This window comes from Idiotropiscis lumnitzeri, chromosome 9 (genome assembly GCF_059441095.1).
Source record: "Idiotropiscis lumnitzeri isolate Australia: NSW breed Sydney's pygmy pipehorse chromosome 9, RoL_Ilum_1.0, whole genome shotgun sequence".
In the NCBI taxonomy this organism is placed as follows: Eukaryota; Metazoa; Chordata; class Actinopteri; order Syngnathiformes; family Syngnathidae; genus Idiotropiscis; species Idiotropiscis lumnitzeri.
Window position 1 is genome coordinate 20,471,105 of NC_142399.1, and position 14,938 is coordinate 20,486,042.

The 14,938-nt window shown below is 42.5% G+C and overlaps 13 non-coding genes across 13 annotated transcripts; all 13 read left to right on the top strand.

Annotated features, from left to right (window-relative positions):
- Positions 1–614: 614 nt before the first annotated feature.
- On the top strand, positions 615–733 carry LOC148331083 (5S ribosomal RNA). Its single transcript, XR_015845314.1, has one exon. It is a non-coding gene; the product is annotated as a 5S ribosomal RNA (ribosomal RNA).
- A 992-nt stretch (positions 734–1,725) lies between these two features.
- LOC148331084 (5S ribosomal RNA) lies at positions 1,726–1,844 on the top strand. Its single transcript, XR_015845315.1, has one exon. It is a non-coding gene; the product is annotated as a 5S ribosomal RNA (ribosomal RNA).
- A 992-nt stretch (positions 1,845–2,836) lies between these two features.
- On the top strand, positions 2,837–2,955 carry LOC148331085 (5S ribosomal RNA). The gene has a single exon (XR_015845409.1). It is a non-coding gene; the product is annotated as a 5S ribosomal RNA (ribosomal RNA).
- Positions 2,956–3,947: 992 nt separating this feature from the next.
- Positions 3,948–4,066, top strand: LOC148331086 (5S ribosomal RNA). Its single transcript, XR_015845316.1, has one exon. It is a non-coding gene; the product is annotated as a 5S ribosomal RNA (ribosomal RNA).
- A 992-nt stretch (positions 4,067–5,058) lies between these two features.
- Positions 5,059–5,177, top strand: LOC148331087 (5S ribosomal RNA). Its single transcript, XR_015845317.1, has one exon. It is a non-coding gene; the product is annotated as a 5S ribosomal RNA (ribosomal RNA).
- Positions 5,178–6,169: 992 nt separating this feature from the next.
- Positions 6,170–6,288, top strand: LOC148331088 (5S ribosomal RNA). Its single transcript, XR_015845318.1, has one exon. It is a non-coding gene; the product is annotated as a 5S ribosomal RNA (ribosomal RNA).
- A 992-nt stretch (positions 6,289–7,280) lies between these two features.
- LOC148331089 (5S ribosomal RNA) lies at positions 7,281–7,399 on the top strand. Its single transcript, XR_015845320.1, has one exon. It is a non-coding gene; the product is annotated as a 5S ribosomal RNA (ribosomal RNA).
- Positions 7,400–8,391: 992 nt separating this feature from the next.
- Positions 8,392–8,510, top strand: LOC148331090 (5S ribosomal RNA). Its single transcript, XR_015845410.1, has one exon. It is a non-coding gene; the product is annotated as a 5S ribosomal RNA (ribosomal RNA).
- Positions 8,511–9,502: 992 nt separating this feature from the next.
- Positions 9,503–9,621, top strand: LOC148331091 (5S ribosomal RNA). Its single transcript, XR_015845321.1, has one exon. It is a non-coding gene; the product is annotated as a 5S ribosomal RNA (ribosomal RNA).
- Positions 9,622–10,613: 992 nt separating this feature from the next.
- On the top strand, positions 10,614–10,732 carry LOC148331092 (5S ribosomal RNA). The gene has a single exon (XR_015845322.1). It is a non-coding gene; the product is annotated as a 5S ribosomal RNA (ribosomal RNA).
- A 992-nt stretch (positions 10,733–11,724) lies between these two features.
- LOC148331093 (5S ribosomal RNA) lies at positions 11,725–11,843 on the top strand. Its single transcript, XR_015845323.1, has one exon. It is a non-coding gene; the product is annotated as a 5S ribosomal RNA (ribosomal RNA).
- Positions 11,844–12,835: 992 nt separating this feature from the next.
- Positions 12,836–12,954, top strand: LOC148331094 (5S ribosomal RNA). The gene has a single exon (XR_015845363.1). It is a non-coding gene; the product is annotated as a 5S ribosomal RNA (ribosomal RNA).
- Positions 12,955–13,954: 1,000 nt separating this feature from the next.
- LOC148331095 (5S ribosomal RNA) lies at positions 13,955–14,073 on the top strand. The gene has a single exon (XR_015845324.1). It is a non-coding gene; the product is annotated as a 5S ribosomal RNA (ribosomal RNA).
- Positions 14,074–14,938: the final 865 nt, after the last annotated feature.

A 14,938-nucleotide genomic window follows, 5' to 3' on the forward strand; every position in this document is an offset into this window, starting at 1 on the left:
AAGTATAGTTAATGTGGCAATTAGCAGGTGTGGAGAAGCTTCATTCATTTTTTTTAGCTTCACTGGTTATATCATTGGTTCTTATTTTATTAGTTCCACTTTATTCTTCCATTTATTCCAATTTAATTTAGATAATGTCAAATAAATGGTACATGACCATGGGTGGATAGCAGTGAACGCCCCCCCAAGTTATTGGTGTATATATTGGTGGTACGGGGCTGGTATAATATTAGTGCCCCCATGTGGTCCGAATGTGTAGCTACGGAGCCACACACAAGTCTCCTGACACGCATTTGCAAATCAGCACACGCATTTGCGAGTCGTCCGCGGCAGGACTGTAGCAAACGTCACCTGTAAGAAAAGGTCCCGTTTTTACAGGTCGCCCATCTACGGATTTTTGTCCGCATTTAACCATGTGTATGTGCCAACAAATCATTGTACACATTTGCTGATATTTGTCATATATCTGTGACTTCAATCATGCATTGTAGATTGTTGTGACACATTTGTGACTGTGGTTATAGTTTCAGATTCTTGTTACGTGTTTTTGAATTGAAGTATTTGCCACAATAAAGACAACATGTATAAAATGCAAAATTTTGAAAGGAATTCTCGCTTACGGCCATACTACCCTGAGAACGCCCGATCTCGTCCGATCTCGGAAGCTAAGCAGGGTCGGGCCTGGTTAGTACTTGGATGGGAGACCGCCTGGGAATACCAGGTGCTGTAAGCTTTTGCACCGCAAAAATAAAAAAAACTTTTGACAAATGTAAGCAAGTATGCGAGCTGCTTTTTTATAAATTTCCACATATTCGCCTGACAGGCTGAGAGCACAAAATGCCAACATTCAGCGTCCCCTGCCTTTGGGTGTTGCTACAGTCTCGCCGTGGACGACTCGCAAATGCGTGTGGCAATTTGCAAATGCGTGTCTGGAGACTTGAGTGTGGCTCCGGAGCTCCACATTAAGACCAAAAGGGGACTCTCGTAGTCTACAGGTGTAGCAGACAGATGACCCGATGCAGTCCGGTTGGGTTGGTGCAGTGAGTGTTTACTAAATAAAAAGTTAATGAATCAATTTAAACAAATGGTGTTTACTGAATGCAATAAAGGGAAGTATAGTTAATGTGGCAATTAGCAGGTGTGGAGAAGCTTCATTCATTTTTTTTAGCTTCACTGGTTATATCATTGGTTCTTATTTTATTAGTTCCACTTTATTCTTCCATTTATTCCAATTTAATTTAAATAATGTCAAATAAATGGTACATGACCATGGGTGGATAGCAGTGAACGCCCCCCCAAGTTATTGGTGTATATATTGGTGGTACGGGGCTGGTATAATATTAGTGCCCCCATGTGGTCCGAATGTGTAGCTACGGAGCCACACACAAGTCTCCTGACACGCATTTGCAAATCAGCACACGCATTTGCGAGTCGTCCGCGGCAGGACTGTAGCAAACGTCACCTGTAAGAAAAGGTCCCGTTTTTACAGGTCGCCCATCTACGGATTTTTGTCCGCATTTAACCAAGTGTATGTGCCAACAAATCATTGTACACATTTGCTGATATTTGTCATATATCTGTGACTTCAATCATGCATTGTAGATTGTTGTGACACATTTGTGACTGTGGTTATAGTTTCAGATTCTTGTTACGTATTTTTGGATTGAAGTATTTGCCACAATAAAGACAACATGTATAAAATGCAAAATTTTGAAAGGAATTCTCGCTTACGGCCATACTACCCTGAGAACGCCCGATCTCGTCCGATCTCGGAAGCTAAGCAGGGTCGGGCCTGGTTAGTACTTGGATGGGAGACCGCCTGGGAATACCAGGTGCTGTAAGCTTTTGCACCGCAAAAATAAAAAAAACTTTTGACAAATGTAAGCAAGTATGCGAGCTGCTTTTTTATAAATTCCCACATATTCGCCTGACAGGCTGAGAGCACAAAATGCCAACATTCAGCGTCCCCTGCCTTTGGGTGTTGCTACAGTCTCGCCGTGGACGACTCGCAAATGCGTGTGGCAATTTGCAAATGCGTGTCTGGAGACTTGAGTGTGGCTCCGGAGCTCCACATTAAGACCAAAAGGGGACTCTCGTAGTCTACAGGTGTAGCAGACAGATGACCCGATGCAGTCCGGTTGGGTTGGTGCAGTGAGTGTTTACTAAATAAAAAGTTAATGAATCAATTTTAAAAAATGGCGTTTACTGAATGCAATAAAGGGAAGTATAGTTAATGTGGCAATTAGCAGGTGTGGAGAAGCTTCATTCATTTTTTTTAGCTTCACTGGTTATATCATTGGTTCTTATTTTATTAGTTCCACTTTATTCTTCCATTTATTCCAATTTAATTTAGATAATGTCAAATAAATGGTCCATGACCATGGGTGGATAGCAGTGAACGCCCCCCCAAGTTATTGGTGTATATATTGGTGGTACGGGGCTGGTATAATATTAGTGCCCCCATGTGGTCCGAATGTGTAGCTACGGAGCCACACACAAGTCTCCTGACACGCATTTGCAAATCAGCACACGCATTTGCGAGTCGTCCGCGGCAGGACTGTAGCAAACGTCACCTGTAAGAAAAGGTCCCGTTTTTACAGGTCGCCCATCTACGGATTTTTGTCCGCATTTAACCATGTGTATGTGCCAACAAATCATTGTACACATTTGCTGATATTTGTCATATATCTGTGACTTCAATCATGCATTGTAGATTGTTGTGACACATTTGTGACTGTGGTTATAGTTTCAGATTCTTGTTACGTATTTTTGGATTGAAGTATTTGCCACAATAAAGACAACATCTATAAAATGCAAAATTTTGAAAGGAATTCTCGCTTACGGCCATACTACCCTGAGAACGCCCGATCTCGTCCGATCTCGGAAGCTAAGCCGGGTCGGGCCTGGTTAGTACTTGGATGGGAGACCGCCTGGGAATACCAGGTGCTGTAAGCTTTTGCACCGCAAAAATAAAAAAAACTTTTGACAAATGTAAGCAAGTATGCGAGCTGCTTTTTTATAAATTTCCACATATTCGCCTGACAGGCTGAGAGCACAAATTGCCAACATTCAGCGTCCCCTGCCTTTGGGTGTTGCTACAGTCTCGCCGTGGACGACTCGCAAATGCGTGTGGCAATTTGCAAATGCGTGTCTGGAGACTTGACTGTGGCTCCGGAACCACACATTAAGACCAAAAGGGTACCCTCGGAGTCTACAGGTGTAGCAGACATATGACCCGATGCAGTCCAGTTGGGTTGGTGCAGTGAGTGTTTACTAAATAAAAAGTTAATGAATCAATTTTAAAAAATGGCGTTTACTGAATGCAATAAAGGGAAGTATAGTTAATGTCGCAATTAGCAGGTGTGGAGAAGCTTCATTCATTTTTTTTAGCTTCACTGGTTATATCATTGGTTCTTATTTTATTAGTTCCACTTTATTCTTCCATTTATTCCAATTTAATTTAAATAATGTCAAATAAATGGTACATGACCATGGGTGGATAGCAGTGAACGCCCCCCCAAGTTATTGGTGTATATATTGGTGGTACGGGGCTGGTATAATATTAGTGCCCCCATGTGGTCCGAATGTGTAGCTACGGAGCCACACACAAGTCTCCTGACACGCATTTGCAAATCAGCACACGCATTTGCGAGTCGTCCGCGGCAGGACTGTAGCAAACGTCACCTGTAAGAAAAGGTCCCGTTTTTACAGGTCGCCCATCTACGGATTTTTGTCCGCATTTAACCATGTGTATGTGCCAACAAATCATTGTACACATTTGCTGATATTTGTCATATATCTGTGACTTCAATCATGCATTGTAGATTGTTGTGACACATTTGTGACTGTGGTTATAGTTTCAGATTCTTGTTACGTGTTTTTGGATTGAAGTATTTGCCACAATAAAGACAACATGTATAAAATGCAAAATTTTGAAAGGAATTCTCGCTTACGGCCATACTACCCTGAGAACGCCCGATCTCGTCCGATCTCGGAAGCTAAGCAGGGTCGGGCCTGGTTAGTACTTGGATGGGAGACCGCCTGGGAATACCAGGTGCTGTAAGCTTTTGCACCGCAAAAATAAAAAAAACTTTTGACAAATGTAAGCAAGTATGCGAGCTGCTTTTTTATAAATTTCCACATATTCGCCTGACAGGCTGAGAGCACAAAATGCCAACATTCAGCGTCCCCTGCCTTTGGGTGTTGCTACAGTCTCGCCGTGGACGACTCGCAAATGCGTGTGGCAATTTGCAAATGCGTGTCTGGAGACTTGAGTGTGGCTCCGGAGCTCCACATTAAGACCAAAAGGGGACTCTCGTAGTCTACAGGTGTAGCAGACAGATGACCCGATGCAGTCCGGTTGGGTTGGTGCAGTGAGTGTTTACTAAATAAAAAGTTAATGAATCAATTTAAAAAAATGGTGTTTACTGAATGCAATAAAGGGAAGTATAGTTAATGTGGCAATTAGCAGGTGTGGAGAAGCTTCATTCATTTTTTTTAGCTTCACTGGTTATATCATTGGTTCTTATTTTATTAGTTCCACTTTATTCTTCCATTTATTCCAATTTAATTTAAATAATGTCAAATAAATGGTACATGACCATGGGTGGATAGCAGTGAACGCCCCCCCAAGTTATTGGTGTATATATTGGTGGTACGGGGCTGGTATAATATTAGTGCCCCCATGTGGTCCGAATGTGTAGCTACGGAGCCACACACAAGTCTCCTGACACGCATTTGCAAATCAGCACACGCATTTGCGAGTCGTCCGCGGCAGGACTGTAGCAAACGTCACCTGTAAGAAAAGGTCCCGTTTTTACAGGTCGCCCATCTACGGATTTTTGTCCGCATTTAACCAAGTGTATGTGCCAACAAATCATTGTACACATTTGCTGATATTTGTCATATATCTGTGACTTCAATCATGCATTGTAGATTGTTGTGACACATTTGTGACTGTGGTTATAGTTTCAGATTCTTGTTACGTATTTTTGGATTGAAGTATTTGCCACAATAAAGACAACATGTATAAAATGCAAAATTTTGAAAGGAATTCTCGCTTACGGCCATACTACCCTGAGAACGCCCGATCTCGTCCGATCTCGGAAGCTAAGCAGGGTCGGGCCTGGTTAGTACTTGGATGGGAGACCGCCTGGGAATACCAGGTGCTGTAAGCTTTTGCACCGCAAAAATAAAAAAAACTTTTGACAAATGTAAGCAAGTATGCGAGCTGCTTTTTTATAAATTCCCACATATTCGCCTGACAGGCTGAGAGCACAAAATGCCAACATTCAGCGTCCCCTGCCTTTGGGTGTTGCTACAGTCTCGCCGTGGACGACTCGCAAATGCGTGTGGCAATTTGCAAATGCGTGTCTGGAGACTTGAGTGTGGCTCCGGAGCTCCACATTAAGACCAAAAGGGGACTCTCGTAGTCTACAGGTGTAGCAGACAGATGACCCGATGCAGTCCGGTTGGGTTGGTGCAGTGAGTGTTTACTAAATAAAAAGTTAATGAATCAATTTTAAAAAATGGTGTTTACTGAATGCAATAAAGGGAAGTATAGTTAATGTGGCAATTAGCAGGTGTGGAGAAGCTTCATTCATTTTTTTTAGCTTCACTGGTTATATCATTGGTTCTTATTTTATTAGTTCCACTTTATTCTTCCATTTATTCCAATTTAATTTAGATAATGTCAAATAAATGGTACATGACCATGGGTGGATAGCAGTGAACGCCCCCCCAAGTTATTGGTGTATATATTGGTGGTACGGGGCTGGTATAATATTAGTGCCCCCATGTGGTCCGAATGTGTAGCTACGGAGCCACACACAAGTCTCCTGACACGCATTTGCAAATCAGCACACGCATTTGCGAGTCGTCCGCGGCAGGACTGTAGCAAACGTCACCTGTAAGAAAAGGTCCCGTTTTTACAGGTCGCCCATCTACGGATTTTTGTCCGCATTTAACCATGTGTATGTGCCAACAAATCATTGTACACATTTGCTGATATTTGTCATATATCTGTGACTTCAATCATGCATTGTAGATTGTTGTGACACATTTGTGACTGTGGTTATAGTTTCAGATTCTTGTTACGTGTTTTTGAATTGAAGTATTTGCCACAATAAAGACAACATGTATAAAATGCAAAATTTTGAAAGGAATTCTCGCTTACGGCCATACTACCCTGAGAACGCCCGATCTCGTCCGATCTCGGAAGCTAAGCAGGGTCGGGCCTGGTTAGTACTTGGATGGGAGACCGCCTGGGAATACCAGGTGCTGTAAGCTTTTGCACCGCAAAAATAAAAAAAACTTTTGACAAATGTAAGCAAGTATGCGAGCTGCTTTTTTATAAATTTCCACATATTCGCCTGACAGGCTGAGAGCACAAAATGCCAACATTCAGCGTCCCCTGCCTTTGGGTGTTGCTACAGTCTCGCCGTGGACGACTCGCAAATGCGTGTGGCAATTTGCAAATGCGTGTCTGGAGACTTGAGTGTGGCTCCGGAGCTCCACATTAAGACCAAAAGGGGACTCTCGTAGTCTACAGGTGTAGCAGACAGATGACCCGATGCAGTCCGGTTGGGTTGGTGCAGTGAGTGTTTACTAAATAAAAAGTTAATGAATCAATTTAAAAAAATGGTGTTTACTGAATGCAATAAAGGGAAGTATAGTTAATGTGGCAATTAGCAGGTGTGGAGAAGCTTCATTCATTTTTTTTAGCTTCACTGGTTATATCATTGGTTCTTATTTTATTAGTTCCACTTTATTCTTCCATTTATTCCAATTTAATTTAAATAATGTCAAATAAATGGTACATGACCATGGGTGGATAGCAGTGAACGCCCCCCCAAGTTATTGGTGTATATATTGGTGGTACGGGGCTGGTATAATATTAGTGCCCCCATGTGGTCCGAATGTGTAGCTACGGAGCCACACACAAGTCTCCTGACACGCATTTGCAAATCAGCACACGCATTTGCGAGTCGTCCGCGGCAGGACTGTAGCAAACGTCACCTGTAAGAAAAGGTCCCGTTTTTACAGGTCGCCCATCTACGGATTTTTGTCCGCATTTAACCAAGTGTATGTGCCAACAAATCATTGTACACATTTGCTGATATTTGTCATATATCTGTGACTTCAATCATGCATTGTAGATTGTTGTGACACATTTGTGACTGTGGTTATAGTTTCAGATTCTTGTTACGTATTTTTGGATTGAAGTATTTGCCACAATAAAGACAACATGTATAAAATGCAAAATTTTGAAAGGAATTCTCGCTTACGGCCATACTACCCTGAGAACGCCCGATCTCGTCCGATCTCGGAAGCTAAGCAGGGTCGGGCCTGGTTAGTACTTGGATGGGAGACCGCCTGGGAATACCAGGTGCTGTAAGCTTTTGCACCGCAAAAATAAAAAAAACTTTTGACAAATGTAAGCAAGTATGCGAGCTGCTTTTTTATAAATTCCCACATATTCGCCTGACAGGCTGAGAGCACAAAATGCCAACATTCAGCGTCCCCTGCCTTTGGGTGTTGCTACAGTCTCGCCGTGGACGACTCGCAAATGCGTGTGGCAATTTGCAAATGCGTGTCTGGAGACTTGAGTGTGGCTCCGGAGCTCCACATTAAGACCAAAAGGGGACTCTCGTAGTCTACAGGTGTAGCAGACAGATGACCCGATGCAGTCCGGTTGGGTTGGTGCAGTGAGTGTTTACTAAATAAAAAGTTAATGAATCAATTTTAAAAAATGGCGTTTACTGAATGCAATAAAGGGAAGTATAGTTAATGTGGCAATTAGCAGGTGTGGAGAAGCTTCATTCATTTTTTTTAGCTTCACTGGTTATATCATTGGTTCTTATTTTATTAGTTCCACTTTATTCTTCCATTTATTCCAATTTAATTTAGATAATGTCAAATAAATGGTCCATGACCATGGGTGGATAGCAGTGAACGCCCCCCCAAGTTATTGGTGTATATATTGGTGGTACGGGGCTGGTATAATATTAGTGCCCCCATGTGGTCCGAATGTGTAGCTACGGAGCCACACACAAGTCTCCTGACACGCATTTGCAAATCAGCACACGCATTTGCGAGTCGTCCGCGGCAGGACTGTAGCAAACGTCACCTGTAAGAAAAGGTCCCGTTTTTACAGGTCGCCCATCTACGGATTTTTGTCCGCATTTAACCATGTGTATGTGCCAACAAATCATTGTACACATTTGCTGATATTTGTCATATATCTGTGACTTCAATCATGCATTGTAGATTGTTGTGACACATTTGTGACTGTGGTTATAGTTTCAGATTCTTGTTACGTATTTTTGGATTGAAGTATTTGCCACAATAAAGACAACATCTATAAAATGCAAAATTTTGAAAGGAATTCTCGCTTACGGCCATACTACCCTGAGAACGCCCGATCTCGTCCGATCTCGGAAGCTAAGCCGGGTCGGGCCTGGTTAGTACTTGGATGGGAGACCGCCTGGGAATACCAGGTGCTGTAAGCTTTTGCACCGCAAAAATAAAAAAAACTTTTGACAAATGTAAGCAAGTATGCGAGCTGCTTTTTTATAAATTTCCACATATTCGCCTGACAGGCTGAGAGCACAAATTGCCAACATTCAGCGTCCCCTGCCTTTGGGTGTTGCTACAGTCTCGCCGTGGACGACTCGCAAATGCGTGTGGCAATTTGCAAATGCGTGTCTGGAGACTTGACTGTGGCTCCGGAACCACACATTAAGACCAAAAGGGTACCCTCGGAGTCTACAGGTGTAGCAGACATATGACCCGATGCAGTCCAGTTGGGTTGGTGCAGTGAGTGTTTACTAAATAAAAAGTTAATGAATCAATTTTAAAAAATGGCGTTTACTGAATGCAATAAAGGGAAGTATAGTTAATGTCGCAATTAGCAGGTGTGGAGAAGCTTCATTCATTTTTTTTAGCTTCACTGGTTATATCATTGGTTCTTATTTTATTAGTTCCACTTTATTCTTCCATTTATTCCAATTTAATTTAAATAATGTCAAATAAATGGTACATGACCATGGGTGGATAGCAGTGAACGCCCCCCCAAGTTATTGGTGTATATATTGGTGGTACGGGGCTGGTATAATATTAGTGCCCCCATGTGGTCCGAATGTGTAGCTACGGAGCCACACACAAGTCTCCTGACACGCATTTGCAAATCAGCACACGCATTTGCGAGTCGTCCGCGGCAGGACTGTAGCAAACGTCACCTGTAAGAAAAGGTCCCGTTTTTACAGGTCGCCCATCTACGGATTTTTGTCCGCATTTAACCATGTGTATGTGCCAACAAATCATTGTACACATTTGCTGATATTTGTCATATATCTGTGACTTCAATCATGCATTGTAGATTGTTGTGACACATTTGTGACTGTGGTTATAGTTTCAGATTCTTGTTACGTGTTTTTGGATTGAAGTATTTGCCACAATAAAGACAACATGTATAAAATGCAAAATTTTGAAAGGAATTCTCGCTTACGGCCATACTACCCTGAGAACGCCCGATCTCGTCCGATCTCGGAAGCTAAGCAGGGTCGGGCCTGGTTAGTACTTGGATGGGAGACCGCCTGGGAATACCAGGTGCTGTAAGCTTTTGCACCGCAAAAATAAAAAAAACTTTTGACAAATGTAAGCAAGTATGCGAGCTGCTTTTTTATAAATTTCCACATATTCGCCTGACAGGCTGAGAGCACAAAATGCCAACATTCAGCGTCCCCTGCCTTTGGGTGTTGCTACAGTCTCGCCGTGGACGACTCGCAAATGCGTGTGGCAATTTGCAAATGCGTGTCTGGAGACTTGAGTGTGGCTCCGGAGCTCCACATTAAGACCAAAAGGGGACTCTCGTAGTCTACAGGTGTAGCAGACAGATGACCCGATGCAGTCCGGTTGGGTTGGTGCAGTGAGTGTTTACTAAATAAAAAGTTAATGAATCAATTTAAAAAAATGGTGTTTACTGAATGCAATAAAGGGAAGTATAGTTAATGTGGCAATTAGCAGGTGTGGAGAAGCTTCATTCATTTTTTTTAGCTTCACTGGTTATATCATTGGTTCTTATTTTATTAGTTCCACTTTATTCTTCCATTTATTCCAATTTAATTTAAATAATGTCAAATAAATGGTACATGACCATGGGTGGATAGCAGTGAACGCCCCCCCAAGTTATTGGTGTATATATTGGTGGTACGGGGCTGGTATAATATTAGTGCCCCCATGTGGTCCGAATGTGTAGCTACGGAGCCACACACAAGTCTCCTGACACGCATTTGCAAATCAGCACACGCATTTGCGAGTCGTCCGCGGCAGGACTGTAGCAAACGTCACCTGTAAGAAAAGGTCCCGTTTTTACAGGTCGCCCATCTACGGATTTTTGTCCGCATTTAACCAAGTGTATGTGCCAACAAATCATTGTACACATTTGCTGATATTTGTCATATATCTGTGACTTCAATCATGCATTGTAGATTGTTGTGACACATTTGTGACTGTGGTTATAGTTTCAGATTCTTGTTACGTATTTTTGGATTGAAGTATTTGCCACAATAAAGACAACATGTATAAAATGCAAAATTTTGAAAGGAATTCTCGCTTACGGCCATACTACCCTGAGAACGCCCGATCTCGTCCGATCTCGGAAGCTAAGCAGGGTCGGGCCTGGTTAGTACTTGGATGGGAGACCGCCTGGGAATACCAGGTGCTGTAAGCTTTTGCACCGCAAAAATAAAAAAAACTTTTGACAAATGTAAGCAAGTATGCGAGCTGCTTTTTTATAAATTCCCACATATTCGCCTGACAGGCTGAGAGCACAAAATGCCAACATTCAGCGTCCCCTGCCTTTGGGTGTTGCTACAGTCTCGCCGTGGACGACTCGCAAATGCGTGTGGCAATTTGCAAATGCGTGTCTGGAGACTTGAGTGTGGCTCCGGAGCTCCACATTAAGACCAAAAGGGGACTCTCGTAGTCTACAGGTGTAGCAGACAGATGACCCGATGCAGTCCGGTTGGGTTGGTGCAGTGAGTGTTTACTAAATAAAAAGTTAATGAATCAATTTTAAAAAATGGTGTTTACTGAATGCAATAAAGGGAAGTATAGTTAATGTGGCAATTAGCAGGTGTGGAGAAGCTTCATTCATTTTTTTTAGCTTCACTGGTTATATCATTGGTTCTTATTTTATTAGTTCCACTTTATTCTTCCATTTATTCCAATTTAATTTAGATAATGTCAAATAAATGGTACATGACCATGGGTGGATAGCAGTGAACGCCCCCCCAAGTTATTGGTGTATATATTGGTGGTACGGGGCTGGTATAATATTAGTGCCCCCATGTGGTCCGAATGTGTAGCTACGGAGCCACACACAAGTCTCCTGACACGCATTTGCAAATCAGCACACGCATTTGCGAGTCGTCCGCGGCAGGACTGTAGCAAACGTCACCTGTAAGAAAAGGTCCCGTTTTTACAGGTCGCCCATCTACGGATTTTTGTCCGCATTTAACCATGTGTATGTGCCAACAAATCATTGTACACATTTGCTGATATTTGTCATATATCTGTGACTTCAATCATGCATTGTAGATTGTTGTGACACATTTGTGACTGTGGTTATAGTTTCAGATTCTTGTTACGTGTTTTTGAATTGAAGTATTTGCCACAATAAAGACAACATGTATAAAATGCAAAATTTTGAAAGGAATTCTCGCTTACGGCCATACTACCCTGAGAACGCCCGATCTCGTCCGATCTCGGAAGCTAAGCAGGGTCGGGCCTGGTTAGTACTTGGATGGGAGACCGCCTGGGAATACCAGGTGCTGTAAGCTTTTGCACCGCAAAAATAAAAAAAACTTTTGACAAATGTAAGCAAGTATGCGAGCTGCTTTTTTATAAATTTCCACATATTCGCCTGACAGGCTGAGAGCACAAAATGCCAACATTCAGCGTCCCCTGCCTTTGGGTGTTGCTACAGTCTCGCCGTGGACGACTCGCAAATGCGTGTGGCAATTTGCAAATGCGTGTCTGGAGACTTGAGTGTGGCTCCGGAGCTCCACATTAAGACCAAAAGGGGACTCTCGTAGTCTACAGGTGTAGCAGACAGATGACCCGATGCAGTCCGGTTGGGTTGGTGCAGTGAGTGTTTACTAAATAAAAAGTTAATGAATCAATTTTAAAAAATGGTGTTTACTGAATGCAATAAAGGGAAGTATAGTTAATGTGGCAATTAGCAGGTGTGGAGAAGCTTCATTCATTTTTTTTAGCTTCACTGGTTATATCATTGGTTCTTATTTTATTAGTTCCACTTTATTCTTCCATTTATTCCAATTTAATTTAAATAATGTCAAATAAATGGTACATGACCATGGGTGGATAGCAGTGAACGCCCCCCCAAGTTATTGGTGTATATATTGGTGGTACGGGGCTGGTATAATATTAGTGCCCCCATGTGGTCCGAATGTGTAGCTACGGAGCCACACACAAGTCTCCTGACACGCATTTGCAAATCAGCACACGCATTTGCGAGTCGTCCGCGGCAGGACTGTAGCAAACGTCACCTGTAAGAAAAGGTCCCGTTTTTACAGGTCGCCCATCTACGGATTTTTGTCCGCATTTAACCATGTGTATGTGCCAACAAATCATTGTACACATTTGCTGATATTTGTTATATATCTGTGACTTCAATCATGCATTGTAGATTGTTGTGACACATTTGTGACTGTGGTTATAGTTTCAGATTCTTGTTACGTGTTTTTGGATTGAAGTATTTGCCACAATAAAGACAACATGTATAAAATGCAAAATTTTGAAAGGAATTCTCGCTTACGGCCATACTACCCTGAGAACGCCCGATCTCGTCCGATCTCGGAAGCTAAGCAGGGTCGGGCCTGGTTAGTACTTGGATGGGAGACCGCCTGGGAATACCAGGTGCCGTAAGCTTTTGCACCGCAAAAAATAAATAAATAAAAAAAACTTTGACAAATCTAAGCAAGTATGCGAGCTGCTTTTTTATAAATTTCCACATATTCGCCTGACAGGCTGAGAGCACAAATTGCCAACATTCAGCGTCCCCTGCCTTTGGGTGTTGCTACAGTCTCGCCGTGGACGACTCGCAAATGCGTGTGGCAATTTGCAAATGCGTGTCTGGAGACTTGACTGTGGCTCCGGAACCACACATTAAGACCAAAAGGGTACCCTCGGAGTCTACAGGTGTAGCAGACATATGACCCGATGCAGTCCAGTTGGGTTGGTGCAGTGAGTGTTTACTAAATAAAAAGTTAATGAATCAATTTTAAAAAATGGCGTTTACTGAATGCAATAAAGGGAAGTATAGTTAATGTCGCAATTAGCAGGTGTGGAGAAGCTTCATTCATTTTTTTTAGCTTCACTGGTTATATCATTGGTTCTTATTTTATTAGTTCCACTTTATTCTTCCATTTATTCCAATTTAATTTAAATAATGTCAAATAAATGGTACATGACCATGGGTGGATAGCAGTGAACGCCCCCCCAAGTTATTGGTGTATATATTGGTGGTACGGGGCTGGTATAATATTAGTGCCCCCATGTGGTCCGAATGTGTAGCTACGGAGCCACACACAAGTCTCCTGACACGCATTTGCAAATCAGCACACGCATTTGCGAGTCGTCCGCGGCAGGACTGTAGCAAACGTCACCTGTAAGAAAAGGTCCCGTTTTTACAGGTCGCCCATCTACGGATTTTTGTCCGCATTTAACCATGTGTATGTGCCAACAAATCATTGTACACATTTGCTGATATTTGTCATATATCTGTGACTTCAATCATGCATTGTAGATTGTTGTGACACATTTGTGACTGTGGTTATAGTTTCAGATTCTTGTTACGTGTTTTTGGATTGAAGTATTTGCCACAATAAAGACAACATGTATAAAATGCAAAATTTTGAAAGGAATTCTCGCTTACGGCCATACTACCCTGAGAACGCCCGATCTCGTCCGATCTCGGAAGCTAAGCAGGGTCGGGCCTGGTTAGTACTTGGATGGGAGACCGCCTGGGAATACCAGGTGCTGTAAGCTTTTGCACCGCAAAAATAAAAAAAACTTTTGACAAATGTAAGCAAGTATGCGAGCTGCTTTTTTATAAATTTCCACATATTCGCCTGACAGGCTGAGAGCACAAAATGCCAACATTCAGCGTCCCCTGCCTTTGGGTGTTGCTACAGTCTCGCCGTGGACGACTCGCAAATGCGTGTGGCAATTTGCAAATGCGTGTCTGGAGACTTGAGTGTGGCTCCGGAGCTCCACATTAAGACCAAAAGGGGACTCTCGTAGTCTACAGGTGTAGCAGACAGATGACCCGATGCAGTCCGGTTGGGTTGGTGCAGTGAGTGTTTACTAAATAAAAAGTTAATGAATCAATTTAAAAAAATGGTGTTTACTGAATGCAATAAAGGGAAGTATAGTTAATGTGGCAATTAGCAGGTGTGGAGAAGCTTCATTCATTTTTTTTAGCTTCACTGGTTATATCATTGGTTCTTATTTTATTAGTTCCACTTTATTCTTCCATTTATTCCAATTTAATTTAAATAATGTCAAATAAATGGTACATGACCATGGGTGGATAGCAGTGAACGCCCCCCCAAGTTATTGGTGTATATATTGGTGGTACGGGGCTGGTATAATATTAGTGCCCCCATGTGGTCCGAATGTGTAGCTACGGAGCCACACACAAGTCTCCTGACACGCATTTGCAAATCAGCACACGCATTTGCGAGTCGTCCGCGGCAGGACTGTAGCAAACGTCACCTGTAAGAAAAGGTCCCGTTTTTACAGGTCGCCCATCTACGGATTTTTGTCCGCATTTAACCAAGTGTATGTGCCAACAAATCATTGTACACATTTGCTGATATTTGTCATATATCTGTGACTTCAATCATGCATT